The sequence below is a fragment of the Plecotus auritus genome, assembly GCF_963455305.1.
Source record: "Plecotus auritus genome assembly, chromosome: 6".
In the NCBI taxonomy this organism is placed as follows: Eukaryota; Metazoa; Chordata; class Mammalia; order Chiroptera; family Vespertilionidae; genus Plecotus; species Plecotus auritus.
This window is the reverse complement of record NC_137773.1, coordinates 109,789,694-109,813,022: the sequence shown is the minus strand read 5'-3', so window position 1 is coordinate 109,813,022 and position 23,329 is coordinate 109,789,694. Positions and strand designations below refer to the sequence as shown.

Here is a 23,329-nt window from a genome sequence, read left to right as displayed (position 1 = left end):
GCCGCGGAGCACACAGAACAAACCTCCCGGTCAGCTTCTGAGCCTCGTACTCAAGCACCTCCTCATCGTGGATGCTCCACATTCTTTTCTCTCTCCCGCTCCCATTCTTTACTGCTCCCCTTCTCGGGAGCAGGTGGTAGGCTTCGCACTCACCATGCAGGCCGCACCGCTGTGGGGCAGGGCAGGGCGGGAAGTGGAGATGGGGTAGGCGCAGGCTTGCTTTTGGGTCGAGGTGGGAGCAGGAGTCGCCGCCTGTCTAGTGCGCAGGCACCTGGCAATTACCGGTCTCACCATGCAGTGGAAAGGTGAGCAGTGAAGTGGCCTTCACCATGAGGGGCAACAGCTGCCGGGGCGAGGCCTGGTTAGCGCCGGGAGGTTCACCAAACCGCTGCAGTCGGGTAGCAGGCAGTGCGGTGCTCCTCCAGTGAGGTGGTACCACCCTTCAACCCCCGCCTCAGGGCTGCAGGTCCGTGCCCATCTGCCCCGGTATCCTTCCACGCCAGCAGTCATTGCGCCTTGTTCCCTGCCGGGCCGACCCGTGTCTTGGGGCCACTACAGAACCTTGCTCTCCACAGGCGAGGCAGATCCCCGCCCGCCGGCTCCTGCCCCGGCCCAAGACCCATCCAGTGCATCCTGCCTCGGTGCTGCACTGCGACTCTTGGGCCGCCTGCCTTCTGGCCGGCCGCTTCACCAAAGCCGTGGCGCTCACTCGGGAGCCGCCCCTCAAGCGTAGGCCTGTCTGTGCACTGCAGCCCCTTCCCAGACGCTGCAATTACCCGCCCACCCGCACCTGCTGTGCACGCAGCCTGCTGATCCGTCATTACTGTGATAGCGTCCCAACCAATTTGCATATTACACTATTATTAGAGAGACTGGCAAACACCAATGACTAAGAATCTTAAAGGCTGCCAGAGACAGAGACAGAAAGTTGCCTACAAAGGATCTCCCATCAGACTATCGACTGACTTCTCCACAGAAACACATCAGGCCAGAAGGGAATGGAATGAAATATACAAAGTCATGCAAAGCAAGGTTCTGAATCCAAGAGTACTGTACCCAGCAAGGCTATCAATCAAAATTGCGGGTGAAATCAGGAGCTTCACAGACAAAAAAGGACTAAGGGAGTTTATTATCACCAAACCAGCAATGCAAGAAATGCTAAAGGGTCTGCTGTAAAAAGAAGAAATAGGAAGGGAAAGGAACACAGGCATAAAGCATAAAAATGGCAACAAACAAGTACCTATCAATAATAAATTTAAATGCAAATGGATTAAATGCTACAATCAAAAGACATAGGTAGCTGAGTGGATAAGAAAACATGACCCATATATCTGCTGTCTACAGGAAACCTACCTCAGAACAAAGGACTCACACAGACTGATGGTGAAGGGATAGAAAAAGGGTTTTCAGGCGAATGGAAATGAAAAAAAAAATGCTGGGGTAGCAATACTTATATCTGACAAATTAGACCTCCAAGTGAAGGCCATAACAAGAGATAAGGAAGGCCACTTCATAATACTAAAGGGAGCAATTCAACAAGAAAATATAACTCTGGTAAACATATATGCACCCAATACAGGAGCACCCAAATACATAAAAAATCTTCTGGAGGACATCAAGGGCGAGTTGACAGCAATACCCCACTAACACCACTGGACAAATCCTCTAAACAAAAAATCAGCAAAGAAACAGCAATCCTAAATGACTCACTAGAGCAGATGGAATTGACATCTTCAGAACATTTTACCCCAAAGCCACAGAATATACATTCTTCTCAAGTGCACATGGGTCATTTTCAAAGATAGACCACATATTGGGACACAGGCAAAGTCTCTTCAAATTCAAGAAGATAGAAATCATGTCAAGCATCTTCTCAGATAACAATGGCATAAAACTAGAAATCAACTACAATAAAAACAATTAAAAAAAAATCAAATACCTGGAGGCTAAATAGCATGCTATTAAACAATGATTGGATTACCAAAGAGATCAAAGAAGAAATAAAAAGCATCATGGCAACAAATGACAATGAAAAAACAATCCAAAATCTATGGGACACAGTGAAAGCAGTCTAGAGAGGGAAGTTTATAGCTCTACAGGCCTATCTCAAAAAAACAAGAAAAAATGGTAATAGATTATCTAAACCTACAACTCAAAAAGTTAGAACAAGAGAAACAAGAAAAGTCCAGCGTAAGAAGAAGGAAGAAAATAATAAAGATCAGAGTCGAGATAAATGACATAGAGACCAAAAAAAAACACAAAGAAACCAAGAGTTGGTTCTTTGAAAGTATAAACAAGATTGATGAACCTCTAACCAGGCTCACCAAGAAGCAAAGAGAGAGGATCAAATAAACAAAATCAGAAATGAAAGAGGTGAAGTAACAACCGATCCCACAGAAAATAAAATGATTATAAAAAAATACTATGAACCACTCTATTCCAACAAAATGGACAACCTAGATAAAATGGACATAATCTCAGAAAAATACAAGCTCCCAAAACTCAATCAAGAAGAATCAAAAAACCTGAATAGGCCAATAACTACTGAAGAAATTGAAGCAGCAATCAAAAATCTTCCAGCAAACAAAAGCCCTGGTCCGGACGGCTTTACAGGGGAGTTCTACCAAGCATTCAAAGAAGAACTAAAACCTATCCTCCTCAGACTATTCCAAAAAATTCAAAACTTCCAAACTCTTTCTATGAAGCCAGCATTACCCTAATCCCCAAAGCAGATAAAGACACCACAAAAAAAGAGAACTACAGGCCAATTGCTTGATGAACATAGATGCTAAAATCCTCAACAAAATTCTAGCAAATCGGATTCATCATTACATTAGAAAGATCATACACCATGACCACATGGGATTTATTCTGGGGATGCAAGGATGGTACAATATCTGCAAATCTATAAACATGATGCATCACATAAACAAACAGAGACAAAAATCACATAATCATATCAATCGATACAGAAAAAGCATTTGACAAAATCCAACACCCTTTCTTGATAAAAACTCTCAGCAAAGTGGGAATAGAGGGAACATACCTCAACATAATAAAAGCCTCATATGACAAACCTACAGCCAACATCATACTCAAAAACTAAACTCATTGCCCTTAAGAACAGGAACAAGACAGGGATGCCCACTTTCACCACTCCTGTTCGATATAGTACTGGAAGTGCTAGCCATAGTGATCAGACACGAAGAAGAAATGAAAGGCATCCAAATGGGAAAAGAAGAAATGAAACTGTCCTTATTTGCAGATGACATAATACTATACATAGAAAACCCCAAAGACTCCATCAAAAAACTACCAGACTTAATAAATGAATTTGGTAATGTAGCAAGATACAAAATGAACACCCAGAAACCTATGGCCTTTTTATACAACAATAATGTACTCACAGAAAGAGAAACGAAAAAAAAAAAAAAATCCCATTTACCATTGCACCAAAAAAATTAAGATACCTAGGAATAAACCTAAGACACAAAAGACCTTTACTCAGAAAACTACAGGGCATTGAAAAAAAGAAATAGAAGAAGACATAAACAAATAGAAGAACATACCATGTTCATGGATTGGTAGAATCAATATCATTAAAATGTTCATACTACCCAAAGCAATCTACGGATTCAATGCAATCCCCATTAAAATACCAACAGCATATTTCAAACATCTAGAACAAACTCTCTAAAAATTCATCTGGAATAAAAAAAGACCCTGAATAGCCACAGCAATCCTGAGAAATAAGAACAAAGTTGGAGGAATCACAACACCAGATATCAAGATATATTATAAAGCCACTGTTCTCAAAATTGCCTGGTACTGGCACAAGAACAAACATATAGACCAATGGAACCAAATAGAGAACCCAGAAATCAACCCAAGCCATTATGCTCAATATTTGACAAAGGAGGCAAGAGCACACAATGGAGTCAAAACTGTCTCTTTAATAAATGGTGCTGGGAAATTTGGTCAAATACATTAAAAAAAAAAAACACAACTAAATTACCAACTTACACCATACACAAAAACAAACTCAAAACGGCTAAAGGACTTGAATGTAAGACAGGAAACCATAAAAATCCTTACAAGACTCCACAGGCAGCAAAATAGCAGACATATGTTGTAGCAATATCTTTACAGACACAGCTCCTCGGGCAATGGAGACTAAGGAGAAAATAAACGAATGGGACTATATAAAAATAAAAAGCTTCTGCACAGCAATAGAAACCATCAACAAAACAAGAAAGCCCACTGTATGGGAGAACATTATTTGCCAATGATATTTCAAGGGTTTAATCTCCAAAATTTACAGAGAACTCATACAACTTAACAAAAGGAAGATAAACGATCCAAGATAAATGACCCCCCAAAAATGGGCTAAGGGTCTAAATAGACACTTTTCAAAAGAGGACATACAGAAGGCCCAGAGACATATGAAAACTCAAAGTCACTAATCATCTGAGAGATGCAAATCAAAACAACGAGATACCATCTCACACCTGTCAGAATGGCCATCATCAACAAATCAACAAACAACAAGTGCTGGAGAGGATGTGGAGAAAAAGGAACCCTCGTGCGCTGGTGGGAATGCAGACTGGTGCAGCCACTGTGGAAGACAGTATGGAGTTTCCTCAAAAAGTTAAAAATGAAACTCCCATTTGACCCAGTAATCCCACTTCTAGGAATATATCCCAAGAAACCAGAAACACCAATTAGAAAGGATATATGCACCCCTAAGTTCACTGCAGCACAATTTACAATAGCTAAGATTTGGAAAAAGCCTAAGTGCCCATCAGCAGATGAGTGGATTAAAAAACTGTGGTACATCTACAGAATAGAATACTATGCTGCTATAAAAAAGAAGGAACTTTTACTATTTGCAACAGCATGGATGGAACTGGAGAGCATTATGCTACACAAAATAAGCCAGTCACAGAAAGAGAAATATCACATGATCTCACTCATATGTGGGATATAATGATCAACATAATTTGATGAACAAGAATAGATCCAAAGAGAAATGGTAGGGGGAGTGGGTAGTGAGCAACCAAAGGACTTGTATGCATGCATATTAGCATAACCAATGGACACAGACACTGGGGCAGTGGGGGCTTGCCCAGGGTGGGAATGGCTGAGGAGGTGGGTCAATTGGGGAAAAAGGATACATATGTAAAACTTTAGGTAATTAAAAAAAAATACCTAGGCCAGAGTCAACAGGTATATAGCACCTGACTAGTCACTCTCCTACTCCTCCAATCCAGTGCCAGACATCGCTACTGATCCTGTCAGCATAAAAATCCATCCCCTTCTAGATCTCAGAGAAACAGTTTGTCATTACCTTAGAATAATTATTTATCTTGAAGAAACACAGGACATTACTCAGCAGTATAGAAAGTTATACTTTCATTATTAAACATTTTTATGACATGGCTTAAAAATACAGAACTATGACCACTGTGAGAAAGTTAGTGCTGCAAATCAGAACTGCAAACAATCACACAACAAATAAAAGACTATTCTGGAGCATTTAAACGAAAGCTGGCCTAACTACATACCATAAATTTAGAAAAGCTACCATCTACAACAGGGAAAAACATCAGGAATCCATTGTCTTTTCCCCACAATTTCAGAAATGCTGTGTTTATGTGTATGTACACGGGTATAGTGCAGTGAGGGAGCTGGGACAGGACTCATAGGGAGGGTTTATAAGGAATTTATTAGAATCTAAAGTAAAGAGAAAAGAAGTAAGACTAGAACAATTAAGAAAGCAGATTGCAATGGAGACATCCATAAAGCCCACTGTAAAAATTCACCCCCCACCCCCACTTGTAGCCCCAAATAGATGAACAGTTCCCTAGTTACAGCCCTTAAATCTATTTTAACCATTGTCTTGCTAAGAGTAAGTGGGAAGGAACAGCTGCTAGAGACATGATCATATGGAAAGGGAATAGCAACTTCCTGGTCTATTTTTCTGTCAGGAACCAAACTTAAGCTCAATTAAAATTGGGGACAAATATCTGAATGTTCCCCATGGGAAAAGAATAGGTAATCACAAAAACCAAAGCTAAAATCACCAGTCATAACTGCCCATAGCCAACTAGTATGCCACAGCCTGCCTCTCCCCAACCCCATTTGTACTTAACCTTTAAAACGAGTCCCTAAGGGGAATCCAACAGAGGTGCCTAAGAACCCATCCATACCATCCTATCTAATAAAAGAGTAATATGCAAATTAACCATCCCTCCAACACAAAGATGGCTGCCCCCATGTGGTCAAAGATGGTTGCCCCCATGTGGACACAAGATGGCTGCCACAAGATGGCCGACAGGGGAGGGTAGTTGTGGGTGATCAGGCCAGCAGGGGAGGGCAGTTGGGAGAGACCAGGCCTGCAGGGGAGGAAAGTTGGGGGCGACCAGCCTGCAGGGGAGGACAGTTGGGGGGGACCCAGGCCTGCAAGGGAGGGCAGGTGGGGGCGACCAGGCTGGCAAGGGAGGGAAGTTAGGGGTGACCGGGCCAGCAGGAGAGGGCAGTTGGGGGTGACCAAGGCTGCAGGGGATGGCAGTTAGGGACAATCAGGCCGGCAGAGGAGGGCAGTTAGGGGTGACCAGGCTGGCAAGGGACGGAAGTTAGAGGTGACAGGGCCAGCAGTAGAGGGCAGTTGGGGGCAACCAGGCCTGCAGGGGAGGGCAGTTAGGGGCAATCGGGTCAGGAGGGGAGCAGTCAGGCGTCGATCAGGCTGGCAGGGGAGTGGTTAGGGGGTGATCAGGCTGGCAGGCAGAAGCGGTTAGGGGCAATCAGGCAGGCGAGTGGTTGGGAGCCCACAGTCCTGGATTGTGAGAGGGATGTCCAACTGCCCGTTTAGGCCTGATCCGGTGGGATTGGGCCTAAACGGGCAGTCAGACATCCCTTGAGGGGTCCCAGATTGGAGAGGGTGCAGGCTGGGCGGAGGGACACCCTCCCGCCCCGTGCACGAATTTTATGCACCCAGCCTCTAGTAACTAAATAAAAAGCAAATCAACACACAGCAACCAATATCAAACATAAGTTTAACACACAGCATCATAATGACTATACAAAAATCACTACCAAAAAAACAAAATACCACAGAAATAGAAAACATTTTCACAAAAAAAGCTTCTCATGCTTAAAGAACAAAATCTAGCCCTGAGCAGGTAGCTCAGTTGGTTGGAGCATTGTCCTCCCATACACCAAAAAGGTTGCAGGTTCGATCGTGGTAGGGTGCATATGGGAGGCAACAAATTTTTTCTCTCACATCAATGTTTCCCTCTCCCCATCCCCTCTCTTTAAAATGAATAAAAACATATCCTCAGGTGAGGATTAAAAAAAGCAAAACAAAACTCATAAACAAAAATGACAAAGCAGTATGGGACAAGACATAAGGAGATAAAAAGATAGAGTGTAAGCCTAATGGGAAAAATATAAGTATTTGAATATGAGAATCTCTAAAACAAGATTGAGGCAAAGAAAGGCAAGCCACAGAAGAACATCTAAACGTATTTCCTACTAACACAAACGGCAAAAAAGACAAAAGAAAAGCATAAAAATGATTAACATAACATATAAGATAGTAATTACCTACCCTGTAACTTAGCAAATCTACCCTTCGGTATTTACACAAAAGAAATAAAAATATATGTCCACAAGAAGACATTTATATAAAATGTCATCCATAACAGCTTTATTCATAATTGCCAAAAACGGAAAATAACCCAATGTCCATCAACAGTGAAAGGACAATCAAATTGTGATATAGCCACATACAGTGGAACTGCAGTTCTTGGACTTTATTTGTTCCAGAAGGCTGTTCGAGAAGTGATTTGTTTGAAAACCAAATCTTTTTTCCCCCATTAGAAATGTCAATTGAATTAATCCGTTCCAGACCCCCAAATGATTCTGTTTTAAGCTTTCTTATACACAGTACATGTCTAATGTACTGTTTAGTCTATAAACACTTCTAAAAAAATGACATGAAATGTAAATGAAAACTTAACAAAAAGGAATGTGATGTACAGTAAAAAATGAAAATTTACATACACTAGAACTTACCTTTAATGTTGAGAGCTATTGGTGACTGAATTTGGAGAGGAGGGGAGGAGGGATGTTATTATTTGGAAGGGGAGTCCCTTCCATAAAATGTCAGGGAGCTCTTCTTGTAGGTTTGTCTTTTTGCTCCACTACAATTTGCTTCAGGCTCAGTAGGCCTCTGTCTCACTAAAAACCTATACAATGATGTTTGTTTTCACCTGCTTTTTAACACTTGCCTACAGTGAAACAGTGCATTGTCACTGAAGAAGTTTATCGCAGTGTTTGCTACTTGTCAGGGTGATATTTCTCAATAAAACTTTGCATTTCTCCCCATTTCCCAAGCATTTCCTTGATTAATGAAGTAGGAATATCCTCCCTTCCCTCCTCCTCCTCTGAAGAGAGCTCCTCAGCTGCCATCTTTTGCTGCTCCCTCTGAAGGTCTTGGGAGTACCTAGGTGGTCAGCTCAGTGTTGTGGTCCTCTACCAACTCCTCCACATCATCACATCCACTTCCAAGCCCATGAACTTGTCCATAGACACAATATCCTTTACAACAGACGCAGGCTCATCCTCAAAGCTGTCAAGTCTCTTTCAGCAACAATCTCGGACCACAATTTCTTCCAGGCTGATTGCATGGTCCTGGAACACACTAGCCCCCATCCTTAGTCTATGAGCTTCAAGCAAGTGAGGATATTAAAATGTTCCCTCCAGAACACCCTGAGAGTTAAATTCGTTTTAGAGGTCACCTCAAAACACCTCTAAAACAGTGCCTTTGTATAGTTTCCTAAAATTAGAAATGACCTGCTGATCCATGGGCTGGATGAGAGAGTTGTGTTTAGGTGGCAAGAATCTAACAGTGATGAAGCTGTAGTCCTCCACCAAGTAAGCTCCAAGCCTGGAGGGTGGGCAGGGGCACTGTCCATTACAAGAAGTGCTCTGAGTGGTAACTGTTGTTCCCAGAACAATTGGGGCAAACACTTCATGAATTCACTCAATAAAAAAATTGCTTGGTTATCTAAGTTTTGCTATTAGCCCTCCACATCACACTGAACTTGTTTTTCATGACATTAATTTTCTTGAAAATTCGTAGCTTTTCAGAATGGTAGACAAGTAGAGGCTTCGATTTAAAGTTCCCACTTACATTCCCACATAATAGTAACGTCAGCCTGTCCTTCATTGGCTTGTGTCCTGATAATGACATCTCCTCCTGTGTGGTGTAGGTCCTCTTTGGAATTTCCTTCCAGAAGAGGCCTCTCATCACAACTGAACAAATCCGTTGGCCTCTACATATTGAAATTTGTCACAAAACGATCAGCAGCTACTTTGTTTAGAACTGGCAGCCTCCCCATACCTCACTATACTATAAACACCACTTCTTTTCTTAAATTATCAAACCACCCCTACTAGCCTTAAACAAATCACTTTTAGCATTCATTCCAAGGGTGTCTTTCAGGAGGTCAGCATGCAGCATTCATCATTGCCTCTGAAATGCTGTCACTGGCTAACTGCTTTTCGTTGATCCAAATCAAGAATTTTTCTACCTTTTTGTCACGATCACTGTTTCGAGAGCAACACCCTTTGTTTTAAAACTGTGCTCATCGTCAATTTCACTTGGTAGCAAGATCAGACACAAGAACACCTCTATCATACTTTGCAATTATTTCTTTTTTAAGCTCTATCATTGTCCTCACAACTTTCATTTTCACTTTGCTGCTATCACTAACCTTCTTAGAACCCATGGGTGACGTACTGTACATATCTATATATAAAGAGCCAGCAACCAGAATGCTGTAACGACCAGAACAACCGGTCACTATGACGCCCAACTGCCACCAGCTAATAGGCCCAATTGTGGTTGGGGCCGGCCAGCCAACCTCCGATCTCCCCCCTTACCCCAACAGGGGGCAGGGCTGGCCCTCCAATCTCCTGTAGCCCCTCCCCCAGCCCACCCCACCACAGATTGGCCCCCCACCCCGATTAGGGGCAGGGCTGGCTGGCAAACCGCCTCTCCCCTTGTACGGCCCCGCCCATGATGGGCCCCCACCACCCCTATAGGCCCGCAGCCCCTTACCCCAGCCAGCTCCGCCCCCAACCAGCCCCCCCCCCACTCCTATCAGGGGCCGGGCTGGCCAGCTAACAGCCCATGCCTCCCCCCATGGCTGGCCCTGCCCCAATTGGTCACCCCCACCAATCAGGGGCGGGGCTGGCCAGCCAACCACCCACGGCCCCTCCCCCCTGGCCAGCTGGCCAACCTCCCATCATCTTCACCTCCCCACGGGCCCTGACCCGATCCGCCCTGGACTCCACCTGTGCATGAATTCATGCACTGGGCCTCTAGTTTAATAATAATCAGTAACAAAAGCAAAAGCAAAAGCAAAAGCAAAAAAAAAAAAAAAAAAAAAAAGCCCCACAAAAATATTCACAGCAATTTCCTGAGATGTTAACTCGAGGTTTAGCAGCAAACTGACCCATACTAGCACATTCTCTTCTTTGTTTGTTGCCTGAGAGACTTGTGACTGGTCATACACGTATCAGCACAAAAGGGTTGCCAGGTCAAGAACCAAAATTTTGACAACTGAGACATTTCTTTCCATGAACAAGTTAGTTGAAAGCCGAATTGTTTGAGATGGGAGATATTCGAGAACTGAGGTTTGACTGTAATTGAATACTGCTCAGCAATAAGAAAATAATGAACTACTGATATACACACACACATATATAAGAGTCTTAAATATACTGAATGAAAAAGATCCAAAATTGATTCCATTTACATGAATTTGTAGTGATAACAGTGGTTGCCCTTATGGGAGGTGATGAAAATATTAGATATCTTACCTGAACTGTGGTTTTTATTTGTCCATAAAGGCATCAAAACTCAAGCTGTACATTTGAGGTCTTACACATTTCATGTAAATTTTATCTCAACTTAAAATATTCTATATTCAAACACTTGGTCAAGTGTGAAGACAAACAAAAGGGCATTTTCAGACAAGCAATTACTAAGAAAACAAACAACCCATGTACTTTTTCTAAATAAGCATTGTTTATGACAAAAAATGCAAACATCCTAAATCACCATATTGAGAATATTTGGTAAAATCAAGTAGAACCATACTATGGAAAATCATGCAGCTGTGAAAGAATGATGTTAAGTAAACAATTGGTATTATATGAAACTAGAGGCCTGGTGCACGAAATTCGTGCACTAGGGAGGGGGTAGGGGAATCCCTCAGCCCGGCCTGTGCCCTCTCGCAGTCTGGGAGCCCTCAAGGGATGTCCGACTGATGGCTTAGGCCTGCGCCCTGGCAGTCAGACATCCTTAGAGCTGCCACAGAGGCAGGAGAGGCTCCCGCCACTGCCGCTGCGTTCGCCAGCCGTGAGCCCAGCTCAGGGCTTTTGGCTGAGCAGCGCTCCCCCTGTGGGAGCACAATGACCACCAGGGGCAGCTCCTGCGATGAGCATCTGGCCCCTGGTGGCCAGTGTGCATCATAGCAACCAATCATTCCACCGTTCTGTCAATTTGCATATTAGCCTATTATTATATAGGACTAGAGGCCCGGTGCACAAAATTCGTGGGAGGGGGGAGGCCCTCAGCCCAGCCTGCCCCCTCTCACAGTCCAGGAGCCCTCAGGGGATGACCTACTGATGGCTTAGGCCTGCACCCCACAGGCCACTGTCTGGCCTCCCTCTGCGGGAGGTGACCGGGCTGATCAGGGGAAGGTGCCACCACCATCACCTCGCTGCTGCTGCCACTGCCGGCTGCCGCAGCTGCCAAGGTGTTTTCATCAACACTGACTCCAGTCCCTTCACCACGAAAAAATGACAACTTTCTTTAGGCATTTTCAAGATGTGTCTTTCATAAGATATGACATTTCTTTTTTTTTTTTCCTGAGGATATGTTTCCATTGATTTTTAGAGAGCGGGGAAGAGAGAGAGAAAGACAGAGAGAAACATCAATGTGAAAGGGACACTTCTATTGGTTGCCTCCTGCATGAGCCCTGACCTGGGCCCCGGCCATGGAGGAGCCTGCAACCTAGGTACGTGCCCTTGATCAGAATCGAATCCGGACCCTGTGGTCTGCAGGCCAAGGCTCTGTCCACAGAGCCAAACCGGCTAGGGCAGGATATGACATTTCTTAGGCCTTCCAGCAGTGGACCTTCGTTTTTTCCTCCAGGAGTGTGGTGGAAAAACCCTAGATCACATTCTTGGATTCTCATTACCCAAGTTACCAAGAACACTGAGAGTGGCAGCGTACAGGGAGCTTAGCTAATGAGCGATCAGAAAAGGTGTTTCTTCTGTAGCTCACATGCAGAGGGCCCCCTGGTGTTGTGTCCACTGGGTTGAGGGCGTGCTCCGAGTGACTGCGGTGCAGCTCGGAGCACGCCCCCACCCCCAGCCTCCCCGCAGCCACTGGAGCTGGCATGCAGTCCCCTCCCGCCCATCTGCGCACGCAGCTCCTCCTGAGCCAGTTGTGACACCTTAAGGCATCCCAGCTAATTTGCATATTACCTATTTATATATGATTACCTGATATTGTAGGAATAAACAAATAAGTACTATGTTAATGACCACAATTTTCAGGGTAAGAAAACATCTATACATATAAAGAGGTAATACGCTAATTGACAGTTACGGTGTCCAGTAATGACCAATTTGCATATTAACAGACCAGCAGGTGCGCGCGCAGCTGGGGGACTTGTGTGAGGCTCGCTTCCCTGCCCCCGGTGCCGGAGTCCTCTTTTTCTTCCAGGTACATGCACCCGACAAACACCCCCACGACACCACGCCCCATCCAAGAGCACTCTGCCTGGGGATGCCACCAACCCCCCCCCCCCAGGTCGAGGGAGCTGAGGGGCAACACCTGCACGGCAGAAGGCTGGTTCTCAGGGTGTAGTCGGCAGATGCCAACCGGAGGGGTGCGCGCATCACCAGTGACCCCTGGGAGGGGTTGTGCACGCAAACAGAAAGGATGTGGACTCAACACCACGAAGGAAGGGCCCGGGCGTGACAACAGAGAGTGCACAGGCGACCCTCACACCACAGGGAAGCCGCCATGGCTTTCTCCAGCCGTCCATTCATTCATCTGCCCGTCTGACCCGAACGGGGGCTCGCATCCTGGGCGGAGAGCCCCCACCCCCAGGACAAGCCGGGCTCCACTGTGCCTGCACAAGCATGCCCGTTGCCTGCGAATTCTGAGCTGTTCAAGGCATGGGAGTGGGCATGCCAGGGGGTGGGAAAGGCCTCCGAATCACCCCCACTTCAGCACTCAATGTGAGAAAAGCCTCGCATGCGCGTGACTACACACACGCGCGCATGTAATGCAGCGGTCCTGTGATGGACGCCAGCCCAGCCAGCTGGACCCTCCCCCAACTCGGAGGGGGAAGGTGCGGGCCACGGTATGCAAGACACAGCTGCATCGTCGCTTGGCCCCTCAAAGCCGGTGCGAGAGGGGCCCCGAGTGCCCAAACAGAGGCGGCTACAGGTCCCAGAGAGGAAAGCAGTTAGTACTAAGGATGAAAAGCATAGAATTTTTAATTAGCTTGTGAAAAGAGTAAAAGAGTGAGGGAGGAGGGGGGAAGATGGGGAAGAAAGGAAAGAGGGAGGGAAGAACTTTATAAAGGAGTCAGTAGAGAACAGAGTTAAAGAAGGAAAGAGGATGTGTGAGTGAACTGTAGGAGCTATAATGAAAATCAAGTATAGTTGTGTACTGTGGACAGATTTTAAAAATAGGAGTCAGACAAGAAAAAAGATAAATGGTAGTGAATAATTAGGCAGGTAGATAGATAGATATTAAAACAGTGGAAGTAGAGTGTATGGGAAAGGTAGGATGAGAGAGAAAGAGGGAGGGAAGAAAAGTTTTAAAGGGGAGCCGGTAGAGCTTAAAAGGAGAATGGGAAGAAGGAAGAAATGGGGTAGGGAGCAAAGCAGGTCTGAGGGAGGGAAGTGAGAAAAATATTAAGGTGGGAAGGAAGGAAAAGGGGAGGGAGGGTAAAGATAAAGGAAAGAAGGAATGTGGGGAGGGAGGAAGGGAGGGAAGGTAGGAGAAAGATGGGAAGAAGGAAGAAGGTTGATGGAACAGAAGTAGAAAATAAGGAGGAAAGAAAAGTTTATAAATGATGAGTCAGTTGGAAAAAGTGTTACATAGAGAGAAAAATTGTGTGAGAGGGAGAAGCCAATAAGGAAGTCAAATACAACTGTGTGTGAAGGGGATAAGATTTAAAAAAATAGTTAATAGGGGTGACCAAGCCAGCAGGGGAGGGCAGTTAGGGGTGACCAGGACGGCAGGGGAGAGTAGTTAAGGGGATCAGGCCGGCAGGCAGGTGAGCAGTTAGGAGCCAGAGGTCCCGGATTGCGAGAGGGATGTCCAACTGCCAGAGGGATGTCCTAAACTGGCAGTTGGACATCCCCCAAGGGCTCCTGCATTGGAGAGGGTTCAGGTCAGCTGAGGGATGACCGCCCCCATGCATGAATTTCGTGCACCGGGCCTCTAGTCCTTGATAATAAAAGGGTAATATGCAAATTGGCTCTAACAGTGGAATGACTGGGAACGATCGGTTGCTATGATGCACATTGACCACCAGGGGGCAGGCGCTCAACACAGGAGCTGCCCCCTGGTGGTCAGTGCGCTCCCACAGGGGGAGCTCCACTCAGCCACAAGCCCGGCTGACAGCTGGAAGCGCAGCGGTGGTGATAGGAGCCTCTCCCGCCTCCTCGGCAGCACTAAGGATGTCCGACTGCCAGCTTAGGCCAGCTTCTGGACTGCAAGAGGGCATAGGCCAGGCTGAGGGACCCCTCCTGAGTGCACAGGGCCTCTAGTAAATTCATAAAATTAGATAAAAACACCAATACTAAAACTGACTTGAGACTACCAGCTTAAACTTATGGTTTTTGTTTCTAAGTAGCCACTGACGTGTTCTAGAAGCAATAGTACCTCTGGAATAATAGTACTCATAATCCTTGATTTGATCTCTAATACCAAGAAAGCAAAGTTCCTTGCAAAATGGCCAATTACAAGCCTGGAGCATAAATTTTATTAAAATGAAGCTGGGACACTCTTTTATACCAAAAAAACAAGTCTAATGGGGTTATTATGTCTTGTCAACATGATATAGGAGCCAGCTAGAAGGGGTCATCACTGGACAAAGTTGTGACAATCTGAGCAAAAAGAATCGTAATTATAATGGAATGAAATACACCAAATCAATAAAAATGTATAAAACAGAGCTGGCAGTGATATAAAAGATGGATTAGTAGCAGAGGCAGGAAGAAAGTAAGGGGGGGCTAAGGGGAGTGAAGGCAAGGCCATAGGCACAAATCTGTCACCAAAATTGTGGCAGCTGTTAAACTAAGACAATTGATAACTTCAGAAAGATTTAAGTGTTTATCCTTTAAGCAGGTATTCCATTTCAGAGAAAACAGCCCCATTTGAAGGAAAAGTCCTACTTTACAAAAGAATGACAGCTAATAAATGAAGAAAGAATTTAAAAAACAAAAGCAACATCATTTTGTAATTCCTAAGGAACCTTTTAAAAGCAAGGATTATAAACTGGGATAACACATTAAACAATCACTGGCAAAATGCTAAGGTAACGCCACCATCCAGACTGTTTTCTGATCATAAGGTTGAAAATGTTCATGGGAGAAATAAATTGTTACCTTCTTCATCAATCTTTGCAATTGCTACTGGGGGAGATCCAGATATTGGATCTCTTGACATGAGAGACTATGAAGTACACATCAACAATGTTTACCTTGATTGAGAACTAGAAGAATTGGCCTGATGACACCAAAGAAGTGATCTGACAAAATAAAAATGCAGGACTTTCTGCAGGATAACTGGTCTGGTGCCTTCAACAAGCTAGTGTCAGGACTATTCTAGATGTGAAGAAAATTGAGATAACATCAAATGCAATGAATGGTCCCTACATATAATCAACAAATCAGCAATAAAAGACTTTGTGTGGAGAGTAACATTTCATACTTAGTTCCTAATTACAACATTAATGATTATGCAATCATGTTATTTTGGTCATGCACACACACAAAAAGTATTTGTTAAATAATTTATTTTAATTATACTGGCCAGATTTTTTCAAGGGAAATGAGGCTGTTACAACCAATCTCAACTGACAAAATGAAATGCTAAATTTAACATCTCTCTTTTCCTTTACATGCTCTTTATATTTCTCCTTTCTTTGTGCTTTACTTCTTCCCCAGACATTAAGGAGACAAAAAGAGGGGCAGAGGAAAGGGAGGTAAGCAAAACTCTGTACAGAAGACCCTTTTGTTTGATCAGGCTCCCCTCAGAGCTACAAGTAGGGTATATATGAAAAGGTAGTGACATTAACCTTGGTACCAATTTACTTCACCCAATCAATTTTTTCTCCAGGTCTTATCCAATTTTTCACTAAAGTCGACTGACTTTTTATATCTTCAGGATTTTTAACCCATCTTCTTCAACTTCAAAGCTACTTCAGTTAATTTAGAACCTCCTCATTTCTCAGCTTCAACTATAAAATGACTTCTTCTACATCTATCTTCCTGATGGATGGCTGCTCATGTCCTTTCCTGCTTAAAAATCTACAATGGCCCTTCCTATCTATCTACCTAACATCCAAATTTCAAAGTTCTTTAAAATCTGGACTTAGTCAACTATTTTCTCACTCAACTTCAGCCATTTACACATACACTGCCCTATGAAGTTTTTCAATACATGATAAACCCTTCACCAAAAACAACCTTCACTCTAAACTTTTATTCACCATTCAAGACAACTCAGGTCACACGAGAGCCCTGAAAGCCCTTCTCAACAAAGACACGACAGAAGTTCATTACTCCTTCCTCTGCACATTATACATTTACTACAGGATCTATCTCCCCAAACAGTTTGTATCTCCCAGTGTCCTCTGTAATGCCCAGCACATTACACCAACCAACTGGTCAACACATTCTTCACTACACCTGAACCACTATTTCATTAAGATAGTTTACTTTACAGAATCGTTCATTCAACAAATATTTATTAAGCACCTTCTATGTACTCTGCCAGGTAATAGGAGTAAAGAATAAGTAAGAAATACATGACCCTGGACCTTAATCTACCAGAGGAGCAAACAACAACAAAAATCCCACAACCATATAATCACACAACAACGCTTTCTTATTTTTGCAAACATCATTCTAATTTAGAATTTTACTTTGGTTTTTTTTCAACCATTACAATGACCCCTTATAATTTTATCTGCTTTAAGAACACATATAGCTAACCTATATACCATTCTTTTTTTAAAAAATATTTTATTGATTTTTTTACAGAGAGAAAGGGAAAGGGATAGAAATATCGATCAGTTGCCTCTTGCACACCTCCTACTAGGGATGTGCCCGCAACCAAGGTACATGCCCATGACTGGAATCGAACCTGGGACCTTTCAGTCCACAGGTCGACGCTCTATCCACTGAGCCAAACCAGTGAGGGCCCTATATACCATTCTCAAATCATTCTTCCTAAAGCCAAGTTTGAATTACTCTGCAAAAGTCAGGAAAAAGAACCGTCTTCTGTACAGCTGACTTCAGAATAAAGAATTTGAACACTTATCTGAATGACTTCTGGTCCTATATTAGCTTTTTTGTGTGTGAAGATTTTATTTATTTTCATTTTTTTAACATGCAATGAACATTAATATCTCAAGAAAAAGAGGAGTTTAAGTATAATAATATTACCACTATACTAACATAGTATGGTATCACAAAAGTTGTAGGAAATATTAAAAATCTGCAAATAACAGGATTACTTCTATTATATTCTAAAATATTTTCGCCCCTCTGGCTCTATTTTTGTTCATCAGTTTATGTTGTTCATTATATTCCAAAAATGAGTGAGATCATGTGATATTTATCTTTCTCTGACTGGCTTATTTCGCTCAGCATGATGCTCTCCAGGTATCCATCCATGCTGTTGCAAATGGTAGGAGTTCCTTCTTTTTCTTTTTTTTTAAAATATATTTTATTGATTTTCCACAGAGAAAGGGAGAGGGACAGAGAGCCAGAAACATCGATGAGAGAAACATCTATCAGCTGCCTCCTGCACACCCCCTACTGGGGATGTGCCTGCAACCAAGGTACATGCCCTTGACCAGAATCGAACCTGGGACCCCTCAGTCCGTAGGCCGACGCTCTATCCACTGAGCCAAACCGGTTAGGGCAGTTCCTTCTTTTTCACAGCAGCGAAGTATTCCATTGTGTAGATGTACCACAGTTTTTTAATCCACTCATCTGCTGATGGGCACTTAGGCTGTTTCCAAATCTTAGCTATTGTAAATTGTGCTGCTATGAACATAGGGGTGCATATATCCTTTATGATTGGTGTTTTCAGATTTCTTGGGATTTCCTGTAAGTGGGAATATTGGGTCAAATGGGAGTTCCATTTTTAATTTTTTTGTAGTCGAAGGAACCGCTGAGCTAAGGCCAGCCCTATTTTTAATTTTTTTATTGATTATGGTATTACATGTGTCCATATCCCCCCTTTGCCCCTCCACCCCACTCCTGTACATGCCCTCACCCCCCTGCGGTCTCTGTCCATTGGTTATGCTTATATGCATGCATGCAAGTCTTTTGATCTCTCACTCTTACCCCCACCCTCCCCTACCTTCCCTCTGAGGTTTGAGCATCTGATTGATGCTTCTCTGTCTCTTGATCTGTTTTTGCTCATCAGTTTATGTTGTTCATTATAATCCACAAATGAGTGAGATCATGTGATATTTATCTTTCTCTGACTTATTTCGCTTAGCATAATGTTCTGCAGCTCCATCCATGCTGTTGCAAATGGTAGGAGTTTCTTCTTTTTTACAGCAGCATAGTATTCCATTGTGTACATATACCACAGTTTTTTAATGCACTCATATGCTGATGGGCACTTAGGCTTTTTCCAAATCTTAGCTATTGTAAATTGTACTGCTATGAATATAGTGGTGCATATATCCTTTCTGATTGGTGTTTCTAGTTTCTTGGGATATATTCCTAGAAGTGGTATCACTGGGTCAAATGGGAGTTCCATTTTTAATTTTTTGAGGAAACTCCATACTGTTTCCTACAGTGGCTGCACCAGTCTGCATTCCCATCAGCAGTGTACTAGGGTTCCTTTTTCTCCACATTCTCGCCAGCACTTGTCATTTGTTGATTTGTTGACGATAGCCATTCTGACAGGTGTCAGATGGTACCTCATTGCTGTTTTGTTTTGCATCTCTCAGATGATTAGTGACTTTGAGCATGTTTATATGTCTCTTGCCCTTCATGTCCCCTTTGTCTATTGAGGTCCTTTGCCCATTTTTGATTGGATTATCTTCCTTTTGTTAAGTTGTATGAATTCCCTGTAAATTTTGGGATTAAACCCTTATCAGAGATAACATTGGCAAATATGTTCTCCCATGCAGTGGGGCTTTCTTGTTGTTTTGTTGATGGTTTCTTTTGCTATGCAGAAGCTGTTTATTTTCTTTAGTTTCCATTGCCCTAAGAGCTGTATTGGTAAAGATATTGCTATGACATATGTCTGATATTTTGCTGCCTATGGCTTCTTCTAAAATTTTTATGGTTTTCCATCTTACGTTTAAGTCCTTTATCCATTTTGAGTTTTTGTGTATGGTGTAAGTTGGTGATCTAGTTTCATTTTATTGTATATATCTGTCCAATTTATCCAACACCATTTATTGAAGAGACTGTCTTGACTCCACTGTATGCTCTTGCCTCCTTTGTCAAATATTAATTGAGCATAATGGTTTGAGTCAATTTCTGAGTTCTCTGTTTGGTTCCATTGGTCTATATGTCTGTTCTTGTTCCAATACCAGGCAGTTTTAAGAACAGTGCCTATACCAGCTTTAAAACTATGATTCTATGACATCCTCTCTCCTCCACCTCACTTACTATTGCTTAGAAAAAAATTCAAACTTTTACTTTAGAATTCAAAATATTCTACCTTTCTAGACTTCTAATACTTTTCTATCTGTATCTTTTGATGCAACTGGCAGATAAACTCCCATCCTTCAAATATACTCCATGCTTCCGTGTCCATGCCATTCTCACACCGAAATTCTACACATACTTCAAAAGCTAAGCCCAAACACTGTTCCCTATCAACACCCCCACCAAGGCCTCACAAGCTGTTTTCCCATAGCACTAGAACCAGGAATGCCTTCCACAAAGTATGATCAGACAAAATAATAATACAGTAGAACCTTGGTTCTCAAACTTAATTTGCTCTGGAAGGCTGTCTAAGAAGCAACTTGTTTGAAAATAGAATTTTTTCCCATTAGAAATAATGTAATTGAATTAATCCATTCCAGATACCTAAATGATTGCTTTAACCTTTATATACTGTACACATATAATGTACTTTTTAATCTATAAACAAACTTTTTTTTTCTTAAATTTATCTAACCAGCCCCTACTAGCCTTAAACAAGTCACTTTCAGCACTCCTCTCAGGGCTGTCTTTCAGGACAGCATGCAGCATCTTCCCTTTCTCTCATGTCATTGCCCGGAAATGCTGTCACTGGCTGCTTTTCCTTTATCCAAATCAACAAGTTTTTCTACCTCTTCAATTGCCTGTGATCACTGTTTCTTTCATACCCTTAACAACATTAGCACTCTTGATGGACTCTTTATGTTTTAAAATTGTGTTAATTATCCATTTCATCAGCAACAAACGCTAACATGAAAATACTCACCGCACAATTTCCTGAGGTGTTAACAATAGGAGAGCTAGTAGTAAACTGATTGGCATTCTCTCCTGTTTGTGGCCTAAAGAGATACTTTTTGTCATGCTGATGTATCAGCATGAAGGGATTGTCAACTCCAGAACTGGAGACATTTTTTCTGCGAACAACTTAGTAGAAAACCAAATTGAAATCGGAGACCGTTCAAGAACTGAGGTTTGGCTGTAATTCATTCCATTTTCTTCTTCGAAGACCAATCTAAAACCCACAGCTTTCAGTAGACTGAAATACAATGTAACTCATGTTTCCAATAATCCATTGCCAAATTTATTACAGCCCATATTTTCATAACATATACTGAAGATACACTGATAGCACAATGAAAAAGTGTACAAATATTATCCTGGTTGGCATGATTCAGTTGGTTGATCACAGTCCCACAAACCGAAAGGTTACAGGTTCAATTCCCAGGCAGGGTACATACCCAGGTTGTGGGTTCAATCTTTGGTTGGGGTGCACGTGGGAGGCAACCAATTGACGTTTCCTTCTCACATCGATGTTTCTCTCCCTCTCCTTTCCACTCTATTTATATAATAAAAGCCTAAGCGACGGTTATGGTGGAACGACCAAAATGACCGGTCGCTATGATGCACACTGACCACCAGGGGGAAGACACTCAATGCAGAAGCTGCTGCCTGGTGATCAGTGCACTCCCACAGGGAGCGCTGCTTCTAAGCTGGGCTCACAGCTGGCAAGCACAGTGGCGGTGGTGGGAGCCTCTCCCGCCTCCACCGCAGCACTAAGGAGCAGCGAACCAAGCAGTAAGGAGCGAACAGGCCAGCGGTAAGGAGTGAGGGATCACAGATTGTTAAAGGGATGTCCAACTGCCGAGGGGTCCCGGACTGCGAGAGGGCGAAGGCCAGGCTGAGGGGACGACCCCCCACCCAGTGCATGAATTTCGTGCACCAGGCTTCTATTAAAAACTTAAAAAAAAATTTTTTTTTAAGTCTACAGATTTTAAAATAGATTAACGGAAGTTAGCTCTGCATCATGCTTTTAATGAGAAGATTAGTAGGAAAATGGTGATTATTTTAAAACTAGTAGCCCATCGCACGATATCGCGCGCAGTAGGCCATTTGCCACCTCCACGGGAGCCGGCAGGAACCGCAGCACGCTGCTTCCACAGGAGGTGTGCGGCTTCCGCGGGATCCAGGAGGCACCCGCGCTGATTCCACGGGAGGGAGCTGCACTGCTTCCGTGAGAGGCGGGCCCGCCGTCTCCTCTCCTGGCCTGCACTTGGCCGCAGAGGCTGCAGGCTGGCCCCCCCGTCCCCCAGAGACCCTCCGTGGCTGGGGTGTCACTCTGGCAATGAGGCAAGCATCCTGCCCTGGCCGCTCTGCGCCCACTGCCCAGAGGCCCTCCATTGCCGCAGCGATGAAGCAAGCATTCCGCCAGGCCGCTCACGCTGCCCGCTCTCAGTGGCAGCTCCCCCCTCCCCAGGACTGGGGGAATTCCGGTGAGGCTGAGGGGACTGGGTGCCGCCAGCTTTGTGATGGAGTGACAGTTAATTTGCATATTACCCTTTTATTAGATAGGATAGGAAAGAAAATATCCAAAGAAAAAATCAAATTGTAAACACGTATAAAAAATAACTTTTATTTCCCACTATTAAAAAATCATTCCCTCTTTGAATACAATCCAAATGACAATTTATTCACAGCTACCTATTTCTACCAAGACATACAAGACATTTTAAATGTCATATAAACACAATAATTTATTTTTTAAAGTGGAAATATTCTGGATTTTACATTTATATTAGTTATTATTTTACATTTATATTAGGCTGAGATGGCAGGCCTACCACACTCCTAAATATTCACCTTCTGTTTTTGCCAAGAGTATTAGCTGAAGTCTACAAATGAAAAAATATATGATATTACACTACTGTAAATAAAACCAGTCGGCCCCCCTGGTCTTTGTTGTTGTTAATCCTCACCTGAGGATATATTTTCCATTGAATTTTTAGAGAGAATAGAAGGGAGGGGTGGGGAGAGAGGCGGAGAGAGAGAGAGAAATATTGATATGAGACACACTGATTGGTTGCCTCCTGCACAGGGATCAACCTGCCACCTGTAGGAAGCATGCCTCTATGATTCATCCTCATAGAAAAGAAACAGCATGTGGCCAGGTGGTCAGTGAATTTCCCCAGAGCAAACAGATGTAGGGGGTGAGGAGAGGGTAATGATAGCTGTGCATGTGGCTGATAGCACATGTCCTAGGAAGATTTCCCTAAACAAAGGGAGGTGGAGACGACTAGAAAAGGCACAAGCCCACCTTTTCAAATAACTCCATGGGAGACAGTAAGACCTAGGTGACTTATTAGGAAACTAGTGGCCCGATGCACAAAATTCATGCACATTAAAAGGGAATTAGAGGAAATATTTTAATATTGCTATTTTCCCTTTCTCTATAATAAAAGTGTGAGAGATGAAAGGAAATTAGTAAAATGTATATGAAAATAATATATAAATTTATTAATAAATAACAAAATGACATAACAAAGAC

The 23,329-nt window shown here is 43.2% G+C and overlaps 1 protein-coding gene across 4 annotated transcripts in view; it reads right to left on the bottom strand.

Moving 5' to 3' along the window:
* CNOT6 (CCR4-NOT transcription complex subunit 6) overlaps positions 1-23,329 on the bottom strand; it is a 92,668-nt gene that overhangs the window by 56,697 nt on the left and 12,642 nt on the right. The window lies entirely within an intron of this gene.